Source organism: Megalops cyprinoides, chromosome 2 (assembly GCF_013368585.1).
Source record: "Megalops cyprinoides isolate fMegCyp1 chromosome 2, fMegCyp1.pri, whole genome shotgun sequence".
Lineage (NCBI taxonomy): Eukaryota > Metazoa > Chordata > Actinopteri > Elopiformes > Megalopidae > Megalops > Megalops cyprinoides.
Window position 1 is genome coordinate 8481634 of NC_050584.1, and position 24635 is coordinate 8506268.

Here is a 24635-nt window from a genome sequence, read left to right on the forward strand (position 1 = left end):
GATGATTCTTCAGGCCTAAAAGCAGCCCTATCTCTACAGGTATTTAAGAGTCTTCATAAGTTGTTCTAACAGCCAGGGGATGGCAACAGGTGGTTGCACTGAGGAGGCAGCATGCATGCAGTTTTTAGGGGAAGAAAGATGATTTACAGACATTTAACAACACAAAAAGTTAAATAGATATTGATTGGTTGAAGATACCGGTTGGATCACTGATCGTGTCAGAAGTGCTGCCAGTCTGTCTACAGGAAGGTCGTCGTGAAAGAAATGTCAAGAAAGCACTTAATGCTTACATGAAAATAAATTTAACATTTTTTGCACGACTGTTTGGGTTCATTACAGCCAACCATCAGCCTAAACAATGTATCATATGTCAATTATGTCACTTGCTGGGAATATGAGATAATGTTATGAGGGGAAATGGGCAATAGAAGAGTAGATGTCACATTCTACATAGAGAAATCCACAATAGTCCTGAAAAAGCCAGACACATAATAACATGACATGTTATTGACATGTATGACAACAGTACGTCTTTGTACCGCTGCACTTAACGACGATTTTCTTAACCGACAAACCGAGAAAAATGTTGCCATACCTGTTACTTTGTAGTACTGCCATAAAAATACAGATCTGCAAAGATCTGCATGTAAGAAATAGTCTCATTCCCTGCTGAAAGCAGGTATAAGATGCTTTTCTGAAATAGGAATTTTTTGTCCCAAAAGTATTTTTAGCAGGATACTCATAACTCTGAGATGGTTCATAAATGCAGGCCCTCTTCTGGTTTTCCACTGTCCACAATTATTCAGAGCTGCTTGCTGATACTAGTTTCCAGGAAGAGACAGTTCAAGTAAAGTTCAGTTTTTGTCCCGTGAAATGAAAATACTGCTTTTATGTGTTATCATGTTATTTTATGTTGACATTAACCTGGATATCAGCTTCAAACCAGAATATTTTTTAAAAATATAGGCTTTATCAAAATATATGGCCATAAAATATGTGTAGTTTAATATTTTGTCACAGTGTTTTGGATTACATTGTCTGCTCAAAATATTTTGCACACTACATGTTTATTTTTGGTATAGCATTCATTAGTTTCAAAATGTACTGTGTATATAACATCAACAACAAATGACTGCAAAATAGCCATGTCATTTTCATCATTCAGATAAAATCTCTTGGATAAGTGCCAGAGAAAACCTATGTACATGAATGAAGTCAATAAAGCATGAAGGTAGGCTAGGTAGGCTATAAATTTGATGAAATGAATTTAAGAATGAAACAACACAATTTCCATATAACAATATTAAATCTTTATCAGAGCTACAATAAAATTCCTGTAACCTGATCATGTAAAACTGAATGCTCCTGTAATGGTGTCACCTTCCTTTACAACTGATAATGTACAAAATTGATTCTTTCTGAAGATGTTGCATGCTGAAAACACATTATGATCTGTACATTATGCCTGGGTAAATAGAAGTCATAAAATGATTAAAAGATTAAAAGATTTTTGGGGGTGTTGAGACTTCATTGCTTTAACAGAACACAATTAATGTCAATATGTAATGAACGAAAAAGGAACTCAGATATGAAAATTAAGTCATTTTGTATAATCACCAAGGAGCATTGCTTATTAAAATTTAAATGGCTCATACATCTCTGGGCATTCTACTGTAAATGGAAACAGCAATGACTGAGGGCGAAGTACCACCACACAGTGTTTTCACATTTTATATTATTTTCATAACTGTGGTTCTCACAATACTTGCCTTTACCTTTGAAAATTGAGCTGAGAAAAAATGTTCACCTTTGTGCTTTCATTTGCATATTCCATGGATCTTTTTTTTTTTTTTTTTTACTGTGGACTAAAATGTCTGATGGTTTAGCATGTGCTTCACAAAACAGATTAGGAAATTTGGTAATAATTCATCCAGTCTCCCATTCTGCATAATTATCTCTGTTGATCAAGGTTATATTATTCCATTTAAGGGTCCAAGTACACAGAATTACCTAATCGTCTCCATTTGTGGAAAAATATTCATAGGCAATAATAACATTCATTACAGCCTAAACACTCATACTGCCTATAATGACATCATTTCACCTCCTGAGTAGAAAATGCATCTATATGTTTTTAATATTTATTAAACACATAAGAAATCAGCAACAATTTTATAAAACCTTCATGTACAATCTTGCTGAAAGTGGTGCTTCTCTTTTTTGTATCCAATTATTATTTCATCAGCAGAAGTGTTAAATTATTACAGAAAGCTTTCTAAAAGTCTAGTGGCCCTTGTAATTTCTTAAATTAGTTAGCTCTTGCCACTTTTCATTAGATAAATGTCACTGCAAGATGCAGTTCATTGTCATCTCTGAGACATGCAACACTAGAAATACAATGGAGCAGAGAAGAAATACACCAGAACACAAAGGATGAATCCTTACCATATCCCTGAAGGACAATCCCCAGTCATTCCTTAGAGTTCACCCTGTTGTTATTTTGGGGAATTGGGATTAAGAACAGACATGAGGATCAAAAGCCCTGTATAACAGAAAGTATACTCCTGGTTTCCCCTTAAGACTTAATAATATAAGAGTGCATGAATATTGGTAGGCTGTTGTGGATGGTCTGTTTCTTTTAAACATAAATGCCCTTCAAAGTGGGTTGTATGTTTATATCCACTCCTCTTCAAAGGTAAAGCATCTATGTGTATTTATTCTATCTTTACTGTTGGCTGGTTTGTGTTCATTGTGTATTGGGTTAGCTGAGGCCTTCTTTACCAGAGTGCCCTCCACTCTCATTAACCAGTAGCAGATTCCTGCCATTCCTTATCCCCTCTAGCTCCAGCTGGTCTCTCATGTCATTACGTAGCCTCATATCTCAAATCAATTCTGAATTAAACACTATTTTAACTTAATTTAGGATTCAACATCATTCTTGGCGGAGGCTGTGTGTACCTCTCCAGCTTACAGACGGTATCTGTGACTTATTCAATACATCACATTTTAAAATGGTTTTCCTCATCTGAATTCCAAATCGCCACCTGCTCACTTGAGCGGCTAAACTAGACAGCCAACTAAAGCTGATGTCCAGCCAAACAGCGAATTCAATATTCAACTTTCATCACCTCAAGTAAGTTTGCTTCTATTTACGAGTCTCATGAGCATGTCAAACATTCCGCAAACTGAAACAGGAGGTGCATAAAGTCTGCATATCTAACACATGTCACCGCTTTCCCCATTGTACCTTGCTTTGCTCCAGTGACAGGCTGTCGTAGTTTATGTAGCGACTCTCAGAACTACAGTGCTTGTCCCCTGGTTTGCTGTCCACACTGTGACTGGTATTGTTTTCTCAGCATAAACTGTGTAGGTGTAAATTATCATGTGGTTGGGTTGTAATGGCCTGGATGGGTTCCATGTAAAAGGGATGTGTGTGCTTAGAGGTGTACACTATTGGTGGTGGCAGTGTCCCATCCAAGCTGCATATGTGTTATGTGCAATATAATTCCCACATGACAATGTGAGTTCGGGAGTGGGGATTGATGGTGTTATAAAGGAGCAGGGTTTGGAATGAGAGAGAGGCAGGGAGAGACACGGAAGACTGTGTGGGCTCCGAGTACTCACTAGACTGGGTGAATGAGTTTCATTTGGCATTGCATTGCTCTAATTATATTAAGTTTCCACTGAGAATAAAACATATGTTAGTAGGCCTACATGATTTTTTTACAGCATAATGAACTGTGCATAATGTAAGGAGCTATATCTTTGGGAGGTAAATAATATCTGATGATTTGTTTGGGTGTGGTGGCCTGTGATAAAGATGTTGTTCATGGACTGAAATAGTATATACACAATATTCTTGTAGTATCTTAGATTGGACTCTGATAGTCAATTGGATTAAATTGGTAGTAGACTGGTAGTATGTGCTGCTTATCCCCCTTGCTTCCTTTCTGCACCCACTTGTAGAGATGGATGCATAAATTTTGCATTTTTATACTGGTCTTGTGTTTATCTGGTGCCCAGTTCCTGATCAGCCCATTAAAAGAAGCTTGAATGCTGGAAAGGGAATAAAGAGTTAGTGAGATAATTAAATTAGTGGTACTGGTGAAGACAGTTCGATAATTCACCAAGTGATTTGGTGCCATTACAACACCTTCCTTGAATCTGCCCTTCCTTAATTTCTACATGTATCACAAACATCAAAGATGTTCACATCAAAGAAACCATTGACTTAAATCAGGATCTCAACCAATGAATAAAGTTTCTTTTCTGTTTTTCCCCACCAACTCAGGAACCACAGTCTTATTCTACCAGGGACAGAATCACCTTTGAAATGCAACAAGAGCTGAAATATTTTATTCCCAATTTTTGTATCCATCTCCGTGACTTAAGTTTAAAAATGAAGTTAACTGGACCTTTTCATATGAGTTGTATTGCTGGCTGTGTTTCAAATAACAACAGGTTTGCTTGGGCTGCAGGGTAACAATGATTTCCCGTCATAGACTACTCAAAAGAGATGAAAGGTGACAGAGATACACTGACCCATGTAAGTGTGGGGTTGAACTGTGACGGGTCTCAGACTGCTCATGAGCAAAATGAAAACGGGCATTTTAGCACAAAGCTTTTTTTATCCCATGCACGACTGCAGACACCTGAAGGCCAATTCTCCATTTAAGATGATAAAAATAGAACTCTCTTTACAGCTGTTATCAGTGGGTCTGTTCTCACTTGTTTTATTGCTGTGATCCTCATAGACTGACTAAGCCAGCCAACAGCCAGTCAATTCAAATTTTTACAAGTGTATTGGGGACAGCAGAAGTCAAAGTGGTCCATGAAAGCAGAGGACATGGCTGTCTGCCTACTCGCTGTTTGGTGAAGTGCAATTGTTTGAGTTGCAGTTTTTATTTCCTGCAGCTTCAATTATGGATATCAGAGGAAGGGAGTACAGAGAGCTGCCCTGAAGTTTCTTGGGTCAATACTTTCATCAGACAAGTTATCTTCCTTGATGTATCCTTACCTGAAGGCTAAACAACAGAAAGAGCAAATGTAAACCAAATCTCTATGTCAGTCTCTCCCTCCCTCTCTGTATGCTCGGATGCGAGTTGGTGTGGTTGATGGTATTGGAAGATTTCTCAAGTTTAATCGCATTAACTAAGCAGGCTTAGTTTCCTCCTGGGAAACAGCTTGCTATTGCAATCGTTACTAGAATCTCTGGAAAGACATCAGATGTCAACAGCAACATTAGCATTCAGCTTACATTTATTCACGGTGCTTTCTGCTTGGTTTTGCATTTACCAAGATAGTTTCTGAAAAGATGCAAAGACCTTCAAAAAGAGGGAAAGTACAAAAGAAAATATACAGCACATATGTCTCAGCACCTATATATATGGCTATAAACCTTGGAATGTGATACAATTAGACCCAAGACATGACATCTAAATCATAATTAGTTTTCCTGTATCAATTCTTAGGAGATGTCTTCATGGTGACTTACACATCTTATATTTTGCACTTTTTTTCCATGCACAGAGCTTGATATTTTAAGGAAGTGGTATTGCAAAGCACCTTGTTGAAATGTACAACTCCTTGCTCAAGGGCATAAGGTGCCAACCTTCCAGTTACACTTCAGTTCCCTAACCACTATGACATGCATTTTGGCACACAGTCTCACTACTGGACTGTGTCTGAGGTTGTAGTCTTTATCTTTGTAACCTCAGGCAAACACAACTTCCTTTAGTAGTTGTCAAACATATGCTTTTGACTGTTTTTTCTTCTCTCAAAGAGCTAAAATGATAAAATTATATTGTTGGTACAATTATATTGTATAAAATGATTATACTGAAAATATCTTTGTTTACCTTTGAAATACAATGTTGTTAGTGTGATTTAATGAGTAATGGTCAGTTGATTGTAAACTACATATCTTTCTAATAAAAAAGATGAATATGTCTGTATTCCTCACCTCTGTTAATGAATAACTGACATCATTCTTTCTCTGCTTGTTGTATTCATACAACAATTTTATTTATATTTCTGCTTTCACAACTTTTAAACATGTACCTCTCATTCAAATTTGCTGAAATTAAAACTTCATTATTGCCATGTTGCAAGTGTAAATAGCATGTCTTTAACAGGCAAAATAGGGAACTGACAAACTGTCGTTGGGACAAATGGAAGCAAAAATGTCATCCTGAATGATATCCTTTATCAATAATTAAAACAAACAAAACTAGGTTCCTCATTGCAGTGCAAGAGCTGTAATTGCAAGTTGTCAGATTTATTGAAACGCAGAATGGGCAACTATTACTGAATTGATCAATGTTATATAGGATTAGGGGTAGGGTTAAGGTTTAATCTCTTTAAATGTATCTTTTCTTGATGTGCCCTCTTGTAGACTTACATCTGAATAGTGCATTGCATTTTCAATGATTGTTTTCTTTCTGCATCAATGAGAAAGATGGAAATAATTATGGAACTGTTCTCTTTGTATAAACAAATATTGTGTTTTGAAATTGGGTTCATCTGGGGGTAGACAGTACCGGATGAAGGGAAAAAAAGCTTTGCAAGCAATATAAATACCCTGATGGTGTTTTACTGGTGATGTCCTCTAAATGTACCACTGCAGATGTATTCCAGCAAACAGCCATAAAAATGGTAATGCATCACAGAAGTGAATCAACATTAAGCTTGCATGAGTCTGCAGGCTCTATAATGATTTCAGCCATGTTAAATTTAGACATAATTGTAGACACACAGGGGATACACAGGGAGAAATGCTTCAAAAGCAGACCAGATACAAGATGCAGAAATTTACAAGAAGTATCCTTAAAGCTGTTTTTTCATGTGCTCTGTATATGTCTGTAGAGTCCATAGGAGGTACAGTAATAACAGAATCATATGAAATGTCATAAATATTTGTTTTCTTTATTAAATATTGGACCAGCTGCCATTCAAACCAGAAACTGGATATTTAAATTAGTGTCACATAAGATGTGTGGAAATATATTTAAAAATATGTAAATATACAATTGAGGTGATCAATAAGTACATTTGCACTGCTCCTTGAATAGCTATTGAAAATACAATAAAATTCCAGTGTTTTGCATTTTCTGTGCAATACACAGAGACATTACAAAAATTTATATAGCTACTTTGTTGAAGTAGCTGGCAAGCTAGCTAATTATGGTAGCGTCACATCACTATTGACAATTTTATGTAAAACTTTGTAGTTATATATGAAACTGCTTGTGTTTTTCTGGTGACTTAGGTGGGCTACTACTTGTAAACTGATTACTGTTCCTTTTGCCAGATAGTTTTAGCTAGCTAGCTGATAGCTTCCACTGATGTAACAGAATGCAGGTCCTGGTGGCAGATTTTGTTTCCTGCCATGCACAGTACATCTTTTGTTGGGAGATATGTAATTAACTTACATTCATGATCAGACTTTGAACCCAAATCATGTGGATGTTATGACAGCACAAACTCTCAACTCACAACTCTTTCCTCATTACCCCCCTTCCCTAGCCCCGCCTCCCCCCAAACCACACCAAAAGCCATGTGGGAAGTAGCAAGGGCTAAGACTAGGTAATGGAAAGACATATACGAGGCTTTACTAAGGTGTCTGCAAACAAATACCTACCATGTGGGTGCACATGATGTAAAAATTATTCATCTTGTTTATTTAATGTAATCAGTTTTGATCCAACAATCTGTTGTCGACTAAAACTTTAGTTGATTAGCAGGTTGCTAAATATTGCACTACACTGGCATAGTTCACAGAAATTAACAGATGCACAGAATTTGTGAGTTATCTTGACTGAAATGCCTAGTTACTTCTGACTCTGAATGTTATTTTAAAAGCACACATTTATTTCACATGAATTGTTTATTTTCCCATGATCGTTAAAATGAAATTTTGATGGGACAACTGGAACATCATCTGGAATACTGTGATCAACATTTTTGTCTTCAAAGGAGCAACTTCTGTAAGAAATACAAAACCTCATTATGAAAAAATAGACCATTTTAATTATTATTATCATTTATTCCTTGGTATTTTTTAATTCATTAGTGGTAATAGTAATTGCTGCTAGCTGACAAAGTTGACTTGGAAACATGTATCATTTAAAATGATAACATCACTGAGGTATTGATTAGGAGGGGCAGACAACATGGTAATTGAAAAAGGCATGCCGCTTTTATTTTCACACACTAGGCCCAGTTGCCCATGATTGTTGAGAGAGCATGCTGGTATGTTTCACCACATGACTTCTTAGTCATTAGACTCAGCACAGAGGAAATGTTGCCTTGCAGCCTTGCTGGCCAGTCAGTAGTCTGTAGTCACATTTGTTACACCTACATCTTCTACTAAAGAGGCTCTGGCCCCTATATACCTTGTGCAGGCATTTTGCAACTATGTTTCTATCTTGAAAATTGTATTTTTGCAAGGTTTCTGTTCATATGCTGTTATGGTTGTAAAAATCAAAATATAAGAAACAACAAGAGTGAAAACACCCACCTCTAAATTCTAATAATTACATAAATGTAGTTACATGAATATAAATTGTATTTGGTCAATGTGCTCTACTCTATCAATACTACAAAAATCATACAAAGGTTGTGTCTAGAGTTTGTAGATCATATGTAGCCTTCTGCTGATATATTAAGAGGCTTAAATGTTGAAATTTTGCATAAAATGCAGACTTTTTTACGCTGTGGCTTTTGCTTAAATAGAAATTCAGTGGATTATGTCATGAACCATGACAAAAAAAAAAATCACATAAGAACCCCCCTGTGTTGCTACACATTGTTTCTGGACAGAGATGAAAGCCGAATTGAAGGCCATCCCTGGATTCATTGGTGATCTGAGCAGTCTGGATCGACATTGTTCAGTTCCCAAATGCCCACGAGCGTGAATGTAGGTGCACATCTCTCAGATCCATGTAATTTTTCTGACATGTGGTTTGAACAATTTCTCTGCCCTAAGGGTGTGCTCTGGGGTTGGTCACTTACAGTGACTGGTAACCATGGCTGTGGCTGAGCATGACACAGTCACAGGCTAGCGGTCAGCATCTCTGTTATTGCAGCCTCAGTTGTTCAGCCTACCACTCTGACTCTGCTTTGTTTTACTCAGAACTGTTACAGTGGCTGTTTCAGTGGCTCCATTAAGACACACCTCACTTAAACCATTATGTTCAACAGTTATGAAAAAATGCCTTTGCTTTTGCTTTGTTAAATATGTTACAGTGTGAACATACATGGGTGACTCTGAGGAGAGCTGAGGTTATTCTATAACATAATTCAACATGAATTCTGAAAAAAACATAAGAAATGAAACTTGGCACAGATATTGCTTTTCCTAGTGCTTCATGATTAAAAGGAAAGACTGTGGTCAATGACATCATGGGACATACTTTGTCCAAGACGGCATGCAGGACACATGATGTCCAAAGAAAAAGTTGTTTTTTGTTTATTTTTTCCATGAGCATATACTTTACAAAATGTATTATACCAGCAACAAAAAAAAATTCTATATAATAATGACAAAATTTAAGTGAGTTGCAGTGGCTTCAGTGTTATTGTTTGTGGCTGTTTCATCTCTGCAGTGTCTGGAAACTTTTGATAAGAAATGTACCTTTCCTTATCATTGTACTACTGTGATTATGTTTTGGCACAGGAGACAGTCTTATCCAAGATGCCTCAGCATGATCAGTTTTCAGCAAGCACGGTGTCGAATAAAAATAGACAGCCTTTCTTAGGCTAATGTCATCTTAAAATAAAACAGCACCACACTTTCAAACCATATTGAATCTGGAAAAAAAAAAACATTTGCAAACAGGTTGTCTGGAATTAAATTAATTTTGCATGCCACCATATGCCACCTTTAATACATTATCTAAAAGCCAGTATTACAGTATTATGACACTTAGAAATTCTCAAACTCTCATATTTTATTGAAAATGTATTTGAAATGCTTTTTAGTCTACTGGGTCTCAATGTTTAATGATTAAATCATATAAAATATCACATGACTGTAGGTTGACCTTAATACTGATTCTGTCAGTTCAGCACCATGGCAATATCTGTCCTGTTTTTGACTGGATTGATGTGTACACAGTTAACCCTTCCTGACAATGGTGACAAAGAGCAGAACTTTAGATTTGTCTTGTCACTACAAAACCTTTGTTTATCTGCAGCTTTATGTGATGAAGGCGATGTCTAAAGTGAGAGGGTTTTCTTAAAACAGATAAAGAGCATAATGGAGGTATGATAAAGTTTACACTGCGCACACAATGGTAAATGGCTCTCACCATGAATATAGCAGACTGCAAAATTAGTTTTTCCTTCATTCCTCTTCAGTTAAGAAAATTTTACACTCTATTGCAGAGTAGAAATAATACCAAAACTGCTTTTATTACACACAAAAACCTGCCCCAGCTAATTTCCTACTCTTAGTACCATGAAAGCATGCAAATACAAAGAGCTGTGACAAATACATGAGATTTATTAAAAGTATTTGTAATATTTGTAATATTTTTAATTAATGTTGTGCATTTGTGCATTAGAATCATATATAGTCACCCGTAGAAACAATTTGCATTGGTTCATGTCTCTTTTATATCAAGAATGACATGAAAATTATATATATTGACACCATGCATGTCTGCGAATAGTGAACAAATCCTAAGTGTAAACTTAATAGTAAAATCTCTTCTGAAGTGGTAGTAGTTCTGTACAGAACTCATGTGGTTTACTGAGTTGTCACTACTCTCCACACGCAGAATAGTCATCCCTAGGCTCTACAGGGGCCCTGTCAGTTTACTTTTACTTTTCCATCTGCACATAAATCTACAGTTACTACTATGTTGTCCCTCATCCAATCTGTATCTGGATCCATAGCATTAACTTGTATGTTCAGCAAGAGGGTAAATGAATTTTCAATTATCATCATTTTATGACTTCAAACATTTTGTATTTTAATAGCCCTTAGCCCTTATACATTGCATGTATGACCACGGAATGCACCAGTTACAAGGAAATTGTTTTAATTTCAAATGAATGGTGGTGTATAAGAAGGATGACTTGTCATTTGGCCATCTGCCACTCAAGTGAATTAAGTATTCTTACCCAGTTAATACATACCTGCCATAGATCTTCTAACTGAAGACAAATTGCTTGGTTATTAGAAACATTTATTGGTATTAGTTTATCCTTAACAACACAGTGACAATGCACAGAAAATATGCAAACTGTCCTTGTTGTTTTTGGAGACTAGGCTGTCTTTCTGCACAAACAACGGTCCTAGCTGGAACAAGCAATGGCTCAACCCAACTCTCCTGCATATTACTTATCCTTGATCTGGCCGAGAGGACCAGAGACATGCTCCACCTGTCACCTGCTAAGTTGGGGTAGAGCAATCTTACAGGATGTCTCATAGACACGTTTCGGGACATTGTGTGATGCCTTTTGCAATCCAGCAGACATCCTGTTAAATTCAGAGGCCTCCCTGCTGGCTCCACCCTCACCTCAGACCCTCACTATAAATTGACCACCAAAAATCTGCTGATCACATGTATGCCATCGTCATCGTCCTCGTAACCAGCATGGAATGTTAGCACCCTACATGGAACTAAAAGCTTTGATCCAACACCAATAAATATGGATGTGACTCTTAATTGTGGCTCTGGAAGGTTGGATATTCGATGCACCCCACTTGAATCCTGACTCAACATGTCAAAACTTTGCTGGCATCTGGAAACAATTGCAGCAGAAAGTCATTGCCACTAAATTGACAGTTTGCCAATGCAAGGACTCATCTGTATTCCCAGGAGAGACCCCAAAGTGTACTGACAGGTACAGTTTGCCTATTCAGCACTTTGCCTGGGGTGGAACTGCCTGCTGGACTCCACAACTGTCCCCAACAAGGAGACATGCACCATTGCTTGAGGTAAGTGTATCTCAGGTGACAAAACTGAGGACCCACAGAACAACTCCTAAAGGGAGCCAACCTTCTGTGACCTGCTGGGCCCACAGACAACCGGCCAGTCATTGAGACTTGTACAGCTGCTCTGAGCTCTCACCTTTCACCCATATGGGTTGGAATCCTATGGAGCAACTCTGGAGAGGATCCCTGTACTCCATGACCAAACCACATCATTATCCAGGCCTGGAAGCTTTAATTCTTCTTACTGTAATTGTTGGGGTCTGTGTTAGTTTTTTACTTAAGATGTGTTACTTCCCCTCTGTTCAAATTGTTCACATGCTTAACTTGCAGGTAGTTAGATTAATGTAAGTGCACTCTAAACAGGTAATTTACAACTTTTGTGTTCGCTGATTTGTTGTCAGAAACTTTACCTACATATGCTATTCCACATGTACACTTGTAGTACTCCATTTCATGATGTTTTTTAATGTATTTTTTTTCTAGAAGGAGGGTGACAGAGAAAAATGTGCTTAGCAGTATGATACTAAGCAACAGAAGCTGCCAGTGGGCATGGGGCTTAAAAGTAAAATAACCTAGGACTCTTTTTAAAGTATCTTTTCACAAATTGTCTTTTAGTTCATTTCATCCTCTGACCCTGGATTTGGACTTTGGCAACTAAATCTGGATGTAAAGATAGTGTGTACAAGTGTTTCAAGATGATCTTTAACAGTAAATGTTATCTTATAAGTAGGGTATAAGTAGTAGCAAAGGTGTTCTATTTTCTCCTGTGTTTGCATTTGATGTGGGTTTGTTGAAAGATTATTTATAAGCCTAGACAACCCGCTGGTTTAGACAGCCTCAAGAGCTGAAATTGCTTTCTGTCAGATGCTTTGTCCATGGTTTGCCTTCAAACTGCAGATCCTTTTAAGTCTAAAAATCTGGCTGTGAGGTTTGCATGAATTAATTACAAATTAATGTCATTTGTTCTCTGGGTCATCATCTTCAAAAAGTGCAGTGCTCATGTTATGATGAAGGTCACAAGACCAAAATCATTTTTTTTTATTATTTATGTTTGTGGAAGCACCACATCTCCCCCACCACCAATCGTCACTGGTATAAATATGTAAACACTGATCTCCTAAAGACTTAAATATAGAAAACATACAGTGGCAGTCTAACTTCAAGAATGTAACAAATCTTAAGCACGGACCTTTAAATCTCACTTGTCTTGGTGATTCACTCTATTTAAGCCCTGCTGATGTGCAGTATCTGATAAGCTTTGTTCTTTTCTGGTTTGCATAGCTCATATATTTGTGGCAGTCCAAAGGGTGGCATGTTGAAAATCGTCAATTGGACATGAACTGGACTTGCCTCAGTCCTCATTAGAGACAGTATTACACAATGTGTCATTTGTATGGTTTGGTTTATAAAGCCCTCATCCATTTCACTTGATTGCCTTTTATGAGTCTGGCATGTGTTAAGCCGCAGGAAATGGGTTTTTATGGCAAAGGATGCTTCAATATAAAACGGTGAGTGTAAAGGAGCCATTACGTGGGTGGATCCTTCTGTTTACCAAATGATTGAAGACCAGGAACTAGTCATGCTGTTTACAGTCAAAAATCAACCTTACCGAATGCCATGTTTGCTGAAGGACTGTGTTCGTGTTGAGCAGATAAAAAGGTGGCAAAAGCTCACACGAATGCAATTTCCAAGGCAGTCTTCATGGTTCCACCTGGCAATTAAGAGCTGTTTATTTGTCGCTTCACTTCTCCATGATGTAATTCTATAAATGCACATGCATCAACAGGATGAATGAACTATGACTGAGAAGGAACTTTGATGATGGGGTCTATTCCACTGAATTAACTAAAGCTAATCTGATGTGTAAACCGTATTTATAGGAAAGAACGGTGACAGAAAAAATCCTTTAAATGACCATCTTTAACCGTTTTTGAACATTACAGTTTGCCATTTTAGTAAGGATATCCCATCAGCATGTGATCCCTTTGTGATGAGTTCTGTACAGTATTCCGACATTACAGCAACTCTGTGCAGTGCATATTATTTTAAGTATAGGCAATTCATTACATAATTTCATTATGACCCATAGAGATCAGAGAATGTTTGTAATGTTATTTTGTCTTTGTAATTTGTCACATTGATGAAACACTTTCACACTTATGAGAAAATAAAAAAATTGCCTGTTAATCCTCCAAATGTATCAAGGCTGGCTAAGGGTGAATGTCAACTAAAGGCAAATCTCTTTTTGTTCCTCACCTATATGTTGCTCAACAGGAAGTGTTGTTCACATGAGAACCCTGATTTATATTTGGTGATACAGTAGTTTTCCAGAGATGAAGATCCTTATATTGACACAGCAATCAACAATCAATGAACGTGTTTGAATCCCGACTGTCAGTGTGCATATAAAATGAAATGTTCATTGACTGTTTATTTTTCCCATTTCTTTAGTTTTCTTATCTTTACTTCATAATTCATCTTTATAATTGCAAAAGAAGAAAATGACATTATGCACTTAACTGGAATATAAATGAAAAACAGTAGCCATATAAAAGAAACTTGGTTTCTCTCTGTCTACCCATTTCATGGTGCACCACCAGAGACATACCTCACTCATATGTGGAAAATGGAATTGCGTCATTTAGTTTCATTGGCAGGTCATGCTTGGATATAGATCCAACCATGCATATTTTCTTGATCTCTCTGAATGCTGAAATGCTCAGCATCTGGGCCACTTGAATTTGTCTAGCTTCATCATCAGTCCGAGTGTGCATTAGTGTATGTAAGTGTGTCTCATGGCTCATGGAAATGGGTATAGGAATGTTTCTGCAGTACTTGCTCAGATAGCGGAGTCCATTTTCTTCGACCATTACATAATGTGGAGATCCCATCTCTGTAGGTTTACAGCAAAGTTGCACACAAGAAATCCCCTCTCTCACAGAAGGTGCGATTTGCACAGACTTCAGATCAGTACTCATAGGCCGCGCCCAACTGCACAGAGGAAACAGAGAGTTGAAATCACTTAATCTAGTACACAACTGGCAAATTCCTACAGTTAGAGTTTGACGCTATGCATATTACTTTGTGTGTGCTGTTGACATGGATGTCCTACATGGTGAAAATCACAGAATGTATAGATGAGCTACATAAAGAGTTTTGAAAATACGCTGGACTGGCAAGATCAAAATGTTTCACTTTTGAGTTGCAAGGTGTCGGGAGAAAGCTTCTATGAAATTCCTGCCACCGCCAAAGGCGTTCTTTGGTGACAATTTTTAACAGCATGGCAGGATCAAAGGCCACATTAATTACTTCTGTGGCCTGAGGGCTCTTTATAGTTTATCAAAGTTTGAAGACTGGAATGCTGTGGTGTACCGGTTACAATAAACCATATTATTTAAGGGCATGCCACATTCTTTCCAATTATTTTGTTCTGAGATAATAAGATATATTTCCATGTTTTAGACCGAGGGTTCTGTGTTTCATTTAATAACTGGATTTGGAAAAGAGACAAAACAGACAGATTTTGGCCATCTGTATGAGATGCAACTGAGCATGAATGACTAATTGCTCTGCCAGAACACAAGTGGAAGTTGAATAGCTTGAAAATAAACATTTCCCAATTTCCAGTAAAACACACCAGTGTTTTATGTGGTTCCATTATTGAGAGAGGAACACCTTAAATAGTCATACAAATGGTCATTCAAGCATAATTAGATTATACTTTGTGTGCACGCTTGTCACGTCCTGTAAACAAGCCCTGTGCTATATACATATAGTACAGTGCCAAAAGGATGTATTCCATATTTCCTCCACTCTTTATAGCTGCAATGCTATTTTAAACACTTCCAATTAATGATTAGATACATCAATTATCATAAATGTTAAAATATTTCAAAGCAACCGACAAGCACTGCAACATGAGGGGCAGCTCTTGTTGTGCTTAGATGTAAAAAATGGACTATATCTTCTAATCAGGTGTTATGAAGGGAATGTACTTCAAGAAACGTGGTGCAACATTTGAAATTTTTTTTTATCAGCAGGAGAATGGAATAAATCATGCAAAAAAATCATGCACATGGAGATCCATTTTAGTGTGTGGTTTACACCTGTGCAGAAAGTAACTGGAGCAGTGTTAATGTTTTTTTAACTTGATTTAAATCATTTAAATTCACTACAATGAACAGATATGGCTGTTGGCCAAACAGACCAACAGTTTGATGAGAACATAATTATGGGTTACATTTAAGGAAGTGAGTTAAGAAGATGCAGGAAATTTAGAGTAGAGATGAGGAAGATTAAAAGTAAGAAAGTACACACGGTCCTTTTTTTTTGGCCATTCTTTGTGTGGCCATATAAGACAGTATCTGAAAACAAATGAGGATAGCTGGTATGTACATTTGCACGTCAGGCCTCAGGCCGACTGTGGTTATTTCCTGGGGAAATCCCAAAAGGGCATAACCCACTGTTCTGCAAATGTAGGTGTGGGGTATGCCCTGTAATCCCAAAATTTTGTGGATGTGTACAGAGATGTAGCTGAGACATCATGCCTGTGGCTAAAGTGGAATCACTACTAAGAAGCCTTCAAGCCGAATGCTCTGCTGAATAAGAAAATGTTTGGCACAATTTTCTTTCTGTTTCATGCAACTTATACTGTAGGGCATCCATGTTATCAATGTCTCACACTTGGATGCTGCAGTGGGTTTCAGTTTTGAATATTAATGTGTCATCTTAACCATTTCTAAACCAAATTAAATTCAGATTTCTTTCATGGTGTGGCTGCTGTCTGTAGTAGACATAAACAGTCTGTTTATTTCTGTACACTACATGACAACCAGTTTAAAGTGGTAAGTGAATCGTATATCTCTTAGGAAATTTTAAGAAAATTAAATAACTTCATACGTTAAATGTTGTAATAAATTAAATATTGTTCGTAGAGGTCATTCTTTGAGTGTTTTTTACTGGCGAAATTCAAAGAATGTCCAGTATCCTTTATCAGGTATTAGTAGCTATCTTCATCAAAAACTATTGACAATTTTATTTTGCACTCTCAACATGGAAATCTTGACAAAGCTCCAAATAGGTCCAGGGCAAATGAATGAAAATGATGAAAAGGACTATATCAGCCTTCCATGGGTTTGTTCATAAAATTGTATTCCTTAGTCACATAAATTAGTCTAATGATACAATGGTACCATGATGCAGCTAGCTGATTTTAGAAGATGATGGTTTTTTGAATGCAATAACATACAAAAATAGTATCTCTTTATTTCCACTCATTGCATAGCTTGATTAATCATGATTAAACATACTTAAATAAGTTTTATCATGTCTCCTTAATAATCAACCTAACCTACTATTGCCAAGTTTCCTGTTTGAGAAAATTAATTAATCAAAACATAAAGACAAAAAGTCAAACATCATGGGATATATGTTTGTGAAATTAACATTTATGCAAAAACAATAGTTTAAAAAAATCATTATAATGAAAAGCAGCTCCTCAAAGCATAACCCTACCCCCACCATACCCTCAGACTGACATTTTGTTCTCAACAGACAAAAAAGCTTGGAAATGATCCATAAATCAAGGTCTAGCAGTTGGGCTCGAAAGTTCAATGACATAGTTTCCATGTGTGTCAGCCTTTTCAGCCTGGCACTGAAGTGGTGTCTGGGGACTGAGCAGGTTTCATGGAGTTTAAGGCTACAGGCAGGGAAGCTCCAGCTGCTGACAAGTGTGAGCCATATAGCTTCATACAGTCAAACAGAATCCTGCAAAGTTAATTGCCAGTTTAAGTATGAAAATGGGTTTTTAAAGTAAAAAAAAATTCACATCACCTTCTTCAGCTAAATCCCTGACAGTGTTTTCCCTTTGTTATTTTTCTGCAGATGAGACACTGATGGCAAATGTGCCGAATCGATGCTGCATCAGATCTAGAAAAGCAAGAATGAAAGAAAGAAAAGCATTAAAATTTTTGGGCAGCGGTAACATAGGTCATTTTGAGGTTTGAAAACACAGCTGCATTCTCAGTCATGAATATTTCCTCATTTGTGACAAGCACTTGCCTGCTAAATATTCCCTTGCTGTCAGTTCATTGTTTTATAACCATTACATCACTTCATAAATAGTGTGAGTACAAAGTAATATATAAAAATGTGTGTCTGTGAAACCAATTTTGGAGCACAAAAATAAAAGTAGCTAATGGACGATGTGAGACATAAAAGTGGAAAGCCAAAGGTTCTGAGGAACAGCACATAACCCCTCCAACTCCAGCATGCATGTGTATTCAAACACAAATGAAATACTATATCATATACACCCATAACTATTTTAAAGTCTGTATGATACATGTAAATCTTGCTGTGTTGGAACATTCATCAGAATCGTTATAATGAATTCAGCCTATGCTTATCTGACATCCTGTTCAGGGAAAATCTATGCAATGCCCTTGTTGACTATGCCACAGTACCCTTAAAAGTAGTAACCAAATTTTTCAATATGCATGTAGTGTAATGTACTCCTTAGATTTTCAAAGAGCATGTGACTTCAGCTCAGCTGAGATGAGTGATTGGTTTACTTTATCTGCAGTTTGCTGTTTTGAAAAACAGCTCCTGTTTCTGGTCCCCTTTGTATTGTATTGTATATGCATTTCCTTCCAACACTTCCTCACTTCCCCTCAGATCATCTTCAAATGGCAAGCTCTCTGTCATCTCCCATGCAGACCTCGATTTCTTTACTCTCTGTTCTTCTACCCTGCTTCACTTACAATTTGTCTCAACATTCCCTGTACTAAACTGGGCCCCTGTACAGACAGCTAACCTGGCAGGGCAGTGTAAACACCCATTGCGTTTGTGATACTAATTGGTAAAATGAGAAACTATAGAACTGTTCCACCAGAGGGAGAAATATATCGATATATATCAAATACATTTTGTGTTCTTGTTTAATTGAGCTTGTCTGATTTGCACTTGATCAATAAATCTCATTTATATTGTACAGAAGGCTTCTGATGTTTTCATAGAAGCATCTTTTTTTTCAGGCTGCATTTATGGGTGAAAATATAAAGTTGACATGAATCATTTCCATGTAATTTTTCATCATAAATGGTTATAGGAATACTGTACTTTGAATTAGATTACCATTATTTGTGTACAGATCTGCGCCTGCATTTTAATATTTGGAATGTAACCTTCCCTTTCGTGCATTATAAAATATTTTGACACATCAAATTAGAACAAATATGAATTTTGAATTACTTATTTAAATTTTTGTCTATGAGTTTCATATTAAAAAAAACTGTACAATGAGCCCATGCAGCTTTCTGCTTACAGGAGTGTCATGGGAACAGCATTCCCAATTACACATTAATTATGAATTCATTAATTATTTGGTGGAACAGATCTGAAGCTAATATGATTGGTATACACTCTTCTAATGCATTCATGAGAGAAATAATACAGCTCTAATGAGTAAACTGTTAGACATTCAAGTCATTTATACAACTTCTATGGTAAGACTAAGCGCTGTCCCAAATTCGTATTCAGAAATAGTTTTCACATAATTTTACTGCTTTGATTCCCCCCTGGTGATTTTCTTTACTGAGAGGTTACAGTGGCCTTGGGGGATGACATACTGTTCACACAAATTAGTTACATAAAGCCTGAGGATGCTGCCTCAACATGAAATGTTGAACTCTCTAAAACATAAAATCTGCTGAGCCTGATCCCCTTTTACACAAGAAGAAACACATTCTAACATATTTAACAGAAAATAACTAGCAGAATTAAGAAAAGCCCCAAAGGGTAAAACATATAGTTTGTTTCCAGACATTTTTTCTGAGATGTCATCTCCGCAAGTTACTTCTCAGAACCAAATGGCTGCTTCAGAATGGAAACTGTGATGCTCCAATATCAATGACATACTGAATTGTTGCAAAAATACACAGTTTAGAGGTCCTCACCTAAACTTCAAAAGAAAAAAAAATAAAGGTTTTACATTACATCATTGTCATTTAGCAGACATTCATATTGACAGCAACTTACACAGGATAAAACTCTATCCATTTATCTAGCTGGATATTCACTGAGGCAGTTGAGGGTTAAACAGCAGTGCCCCAACAGGAAATTAAACCAGCAACCTCCCATTTATGAGCCATTTACCTTACCACTATGGTGTACCGCTGCTGGGTGAATTTTGATTAACAACAAAGAAGCCTCAGTGCATCTTTGGCTTCTTATGAAACCATTTTGACACATACAGTATATCAGTCATTCCTAAATTTGCACATGTACAAATTCTCAAACAATACTGTGTAAACATGTATCTGAGGTTTCCCTACACATGACCAATAATGTAACTACATCAAGTGATGGAAAATGTCCTCAAAACATATACTCACATGGATGCAAGGATTAAAAGGGTCAGCTTATTGTAGCTGTAGTTGAAGCATGAGTAGACATTGATTCTTTTAATGATTAGGCCTAAAAGCATTAAAAGCTGGAAGCATTAAACCTAAACCTGCATTTGTTTGGATGTACTTAATGCTTCTCACCCAGCCTTATAAACGCCATCTACTATATGTGCCTGGTGAGTCTAGCTAATGATGTTCCCTGTTTCATTTTTAAATTGAAACTATGTTTTCAGAGAACTTCCTATACATTTTAAGCTCTGATTGTACATGTTCAAAACAATAATCAGATGATATTTAAGCCATATTTGTGAATCAGCTCATGTAACTGTGTGGTTGGAAATGAGGAGCTACAATGCAGTGTGTCCTACAGTCCTACAGTCTACATGAGCAGTAAATTTATTTTTGATTATCTCTATACTGTAAACTGTAGTTACATATCTCTTTAGTCAACAGCAGCTGAAGCTTAGGGAGTGTGTTAGTAACCATAAGTGATTGCACAGAATGCAATGTCTTGCATTCTGTGCAAGACATTGCAGTAAAAAACTGTTTACTTAGTTAGCCAAAACTGTTATCCGGCTAATTTATTACTTACATTTTAAACATGTTACGCATTTATACAGCTGGATACTTACTGAGGCAAATCAGGTTAATGACTTCGTTTAGGGTACAACAGCAGTGCAGAACTGACAAATTGACCTCCTGAACCACTAAGCCACACTGTTGCTTTCTGAATCAGAATCAGAATCAGTTTTTATTGGCCAAGTATGGTTTTACACATACAAGGAATTTGACTTGTCTCTTGTAGTGCATTCACACAATGATTTACAAGGTGACAACAACAAATACCATCCAACAGCAGTGGAACAACAAACAACAAGAGTAGTGCAGGACACATACATAGAACAGCGTAAGGATGGAATAAATTCACACAATGATTTACAAAGAACAGCGTAAGGATGGAATAAATTCACACAATGATTTACAAGGTGACAACCACAAATACCATCCAACAGCAGTGGAACAACAAACAACAAGAGTAGTGCAGGACACATACATAGAACAGCGTAAGGATGGAATAAATTGCACGCTGTGGGTCTGTACAACAATTTGTTTTAGACAGCTATTGCACTGTGTTTTATACAGCTATTGCACAATGAGCATGAGATAAAGTGTACCTGAGTGCAAGCTACGGGTATGTACAACTATATATAGTTCTCTATATAGAACTATATTCCACTGTGAGTCATTAGTTTAACTGTTCAGGAGAATGATGGAGTTGTGGGAAGGACCTATTCTGGTGGCGGCTTGGTCTCCCACTTCAGGGCAGGCACAGTGAGTTGGGAAAGTTTGGAGTCGAGTAGCTCTGTGCAGCTGTTCTACCCCCATTCAGTTTTCCCCATTCATAAGGGGAAGCCATGGTTGTACTTCTTATCATTAATCTGTAACCTTCTACCAGGCTAGGGGCTTGAATGATCATGCTCAGTCTATCCTTTTTTTATTTATCATTATTTGACTACAAGGAAACATTAATTAACTTTGATGGAGAATTATACACAGCTATTGCCTCTGTAATGCTCACTAGGGATGTCTATCTGGGATAATTAATCTATACCACAGGGACTTAATGGATGGATCAGCAAAATACAAACAAAGATTTTTTTTAGGTTATGCAACATTAATGTCATATTGCAAATTCATCCACATATTTAAATGCAAGCACACAGTACAAATTTATGGTATCATGTTATTTATGCAATTTCAGTTGGATCTATTTCCTTCCAATTTTTTTAACCTAAATTCATGATTTTTTTGTTCATAGTAATTATAATAAGATTTTTTTTTTGCTCCTATAGACATTACTGTTACTGAAATAAATTTTTTAACATTTTTTTTACTAACATTAACTAAATAAATTTGATTTGCCTCAATGAAATACAGACATGTGAGTGAAGAACCATCTATCTTCAAAGCTTGGGTCTATCCATTCCTCTCATAAGTGGCAGTTGGAATGCATGAACGTCTGACAGTATAGGTCAGTGTTGCTCTTCATTTCTTTATCCGACCACTTGAATGATTAAAAACAATCCCTGTCTATTCATGAGTCAGTCATGATTCAGTGAGCCCTGCGAAACCGCAGCATATTTGATTACTTTCGTGCTTTGTTAACCTTTGACAGCAGCAGATGTCTGATCAAAATGTGATTAAATTCAAGTAGGGTAACAGGAATGTCATGCTTGTCAACCCATCCGTTTATCAAGATAACCAACTTCATCAGTGGAAAACTACATAAGAGCGCAACTCCAACAAACTCTAAATTTTTTGCACTTTAACTTGCATTTTGATATTTTTCAAAACTTGTATTTCTCTTAATAAAACCACTGCTGAAGGCTATTATGCTAATGCACGGCTCACAGTGTGGTTTGTTAGAACCTCTCCCAAGTTTTGATCTATACCTGGATTAAAATGATCTGCCCCTGGATTCAAAGTTATAACATTATTAGCTATGTAGATAAGAAATTTAATTTGCTATCCCTTTTTTGTTATAATGCACACAGTTTTCACCTATTTCTTGGTTTTCACTGAGACTCTGAAAATCAGACTCATGAAAATCAACTCTTTTATGCCATCTGGAAGAAACAAATAATCAAAGAAGACAATATCTTGGGGCTAATTTGAGTGTACATGCACAAAACAGTATAAGGATATTATATCGATCAACTTACTCTACATGTCAGTCTACACAGTACACTAACATCTGGCAAGTTTTACACTGATGTTACACTTTCCACCAAAATCACCAAGATTCAGCAAATAGTGTCACAACACTGAAACAGAAACCCCACAAAACTGGTTACGTGGCATGGAACCTGGAGCAGACCAAGCGTGAACTTCTTTAAACAAAAGAAAAAATGCACCATTAAAAATACACACACATATATTTTCCACATATTTCAGAATAAAAGTGTAATTCAAAATGCTGTCTACAGGGATCAAGGTCAGAATGCTTGTTTCCAAACAGTGGGGAGCTGTGAGTCATTTCAGATGGTGCCACAATTCATTAGAAATACATAACACGTGTTAGAGTGAAACCTGTGACAAACCCTCCTGCTACCTGCCTTAGATCCTGATAATCCCCTGCAGGGGCCCGCAGGCTCTCCACCATGCAGACAGAGCCATATGTCACTCCTGACGACCTTTGAGTGGCACTTCCTCTGGCATCCGTGCCAAATGCATGTACTATTATCTCTAGAGGCCACATAAAAGGTCCATACACCTTCTGTGGTTTAACTCTACATATCCAGATTACACTGCTTGACCAAAGCATGGCGAATTATTCTCACAATATACTTAAGGTTAAAAGCACTGGCAGCAGGTCTGATTGATAGCGCAATTCAACTACACATTATGTGACAAAGCCTATACCTCTAACATTTAAATTGCGAAAAGACCCTGAATGAAAAGAGTTTGCATCAGTCCTCAACTACAATTTGAAACAATCCCTAAAACAGCATCAAACCCAATTACCTTCCAGCTGAAAACTATCATCTAAGCTGAGACTGAACATACAGTCTGACCTCCTGGCACTATGTACAATTTCAAGGGGCATTTTGAAAACATTTCAATGAGGTAACATGGAAAGTCAATCATAGGATTGACGCTAACTGTTAATGATATCGGCTTAAATGGTATCCAGTTTGAGAAGGTGTCGTTTCACCCGTTCCAAACAGGTTTTTCATGTGGCAGCAACTCCTCAGCCTAAGTGTATACATAGAATACATTTTGTTATTGTACCTCAGTTGCCTGCTGAGCTCCAAAGAGTGCTTTACTACTGCAAAAGAAGCACGGTCTGAAATAGACATAACTCCTTTGAGGAGTTTAGGACAACACAGCAGTTGCCCTCCATTGCATACAACTGTGCAATGTGCCTGCAGTGCCTTTTTCATGAGGTCTAAATGACTGCCGGTGGACCAGGCTTTCTGTACATTATGTTTTGTGTGAGTGACTTGCTTTGACCTGTGACAGAGAGTGCCATTAGCAAAATTAAAAAAAAAAACTCAATGGCCGGAGCTACACTGTGTCAGATATTGCTAAACCCAACAACAGATGTATACTTCATGTTGATGCCAGAGGGGGACGAATCTTGTATAGCACACATAAAAGGCTTTTGTTTCCACATGCTTGCTCAACTTTAGGCTAATAATTAGTCTAACCTCCAATGTTCTGGCAAGCCATCCCTCCATCTGACAGGCTTTTAAAATCACAGTTTAAAGTTACATTGCCATTCT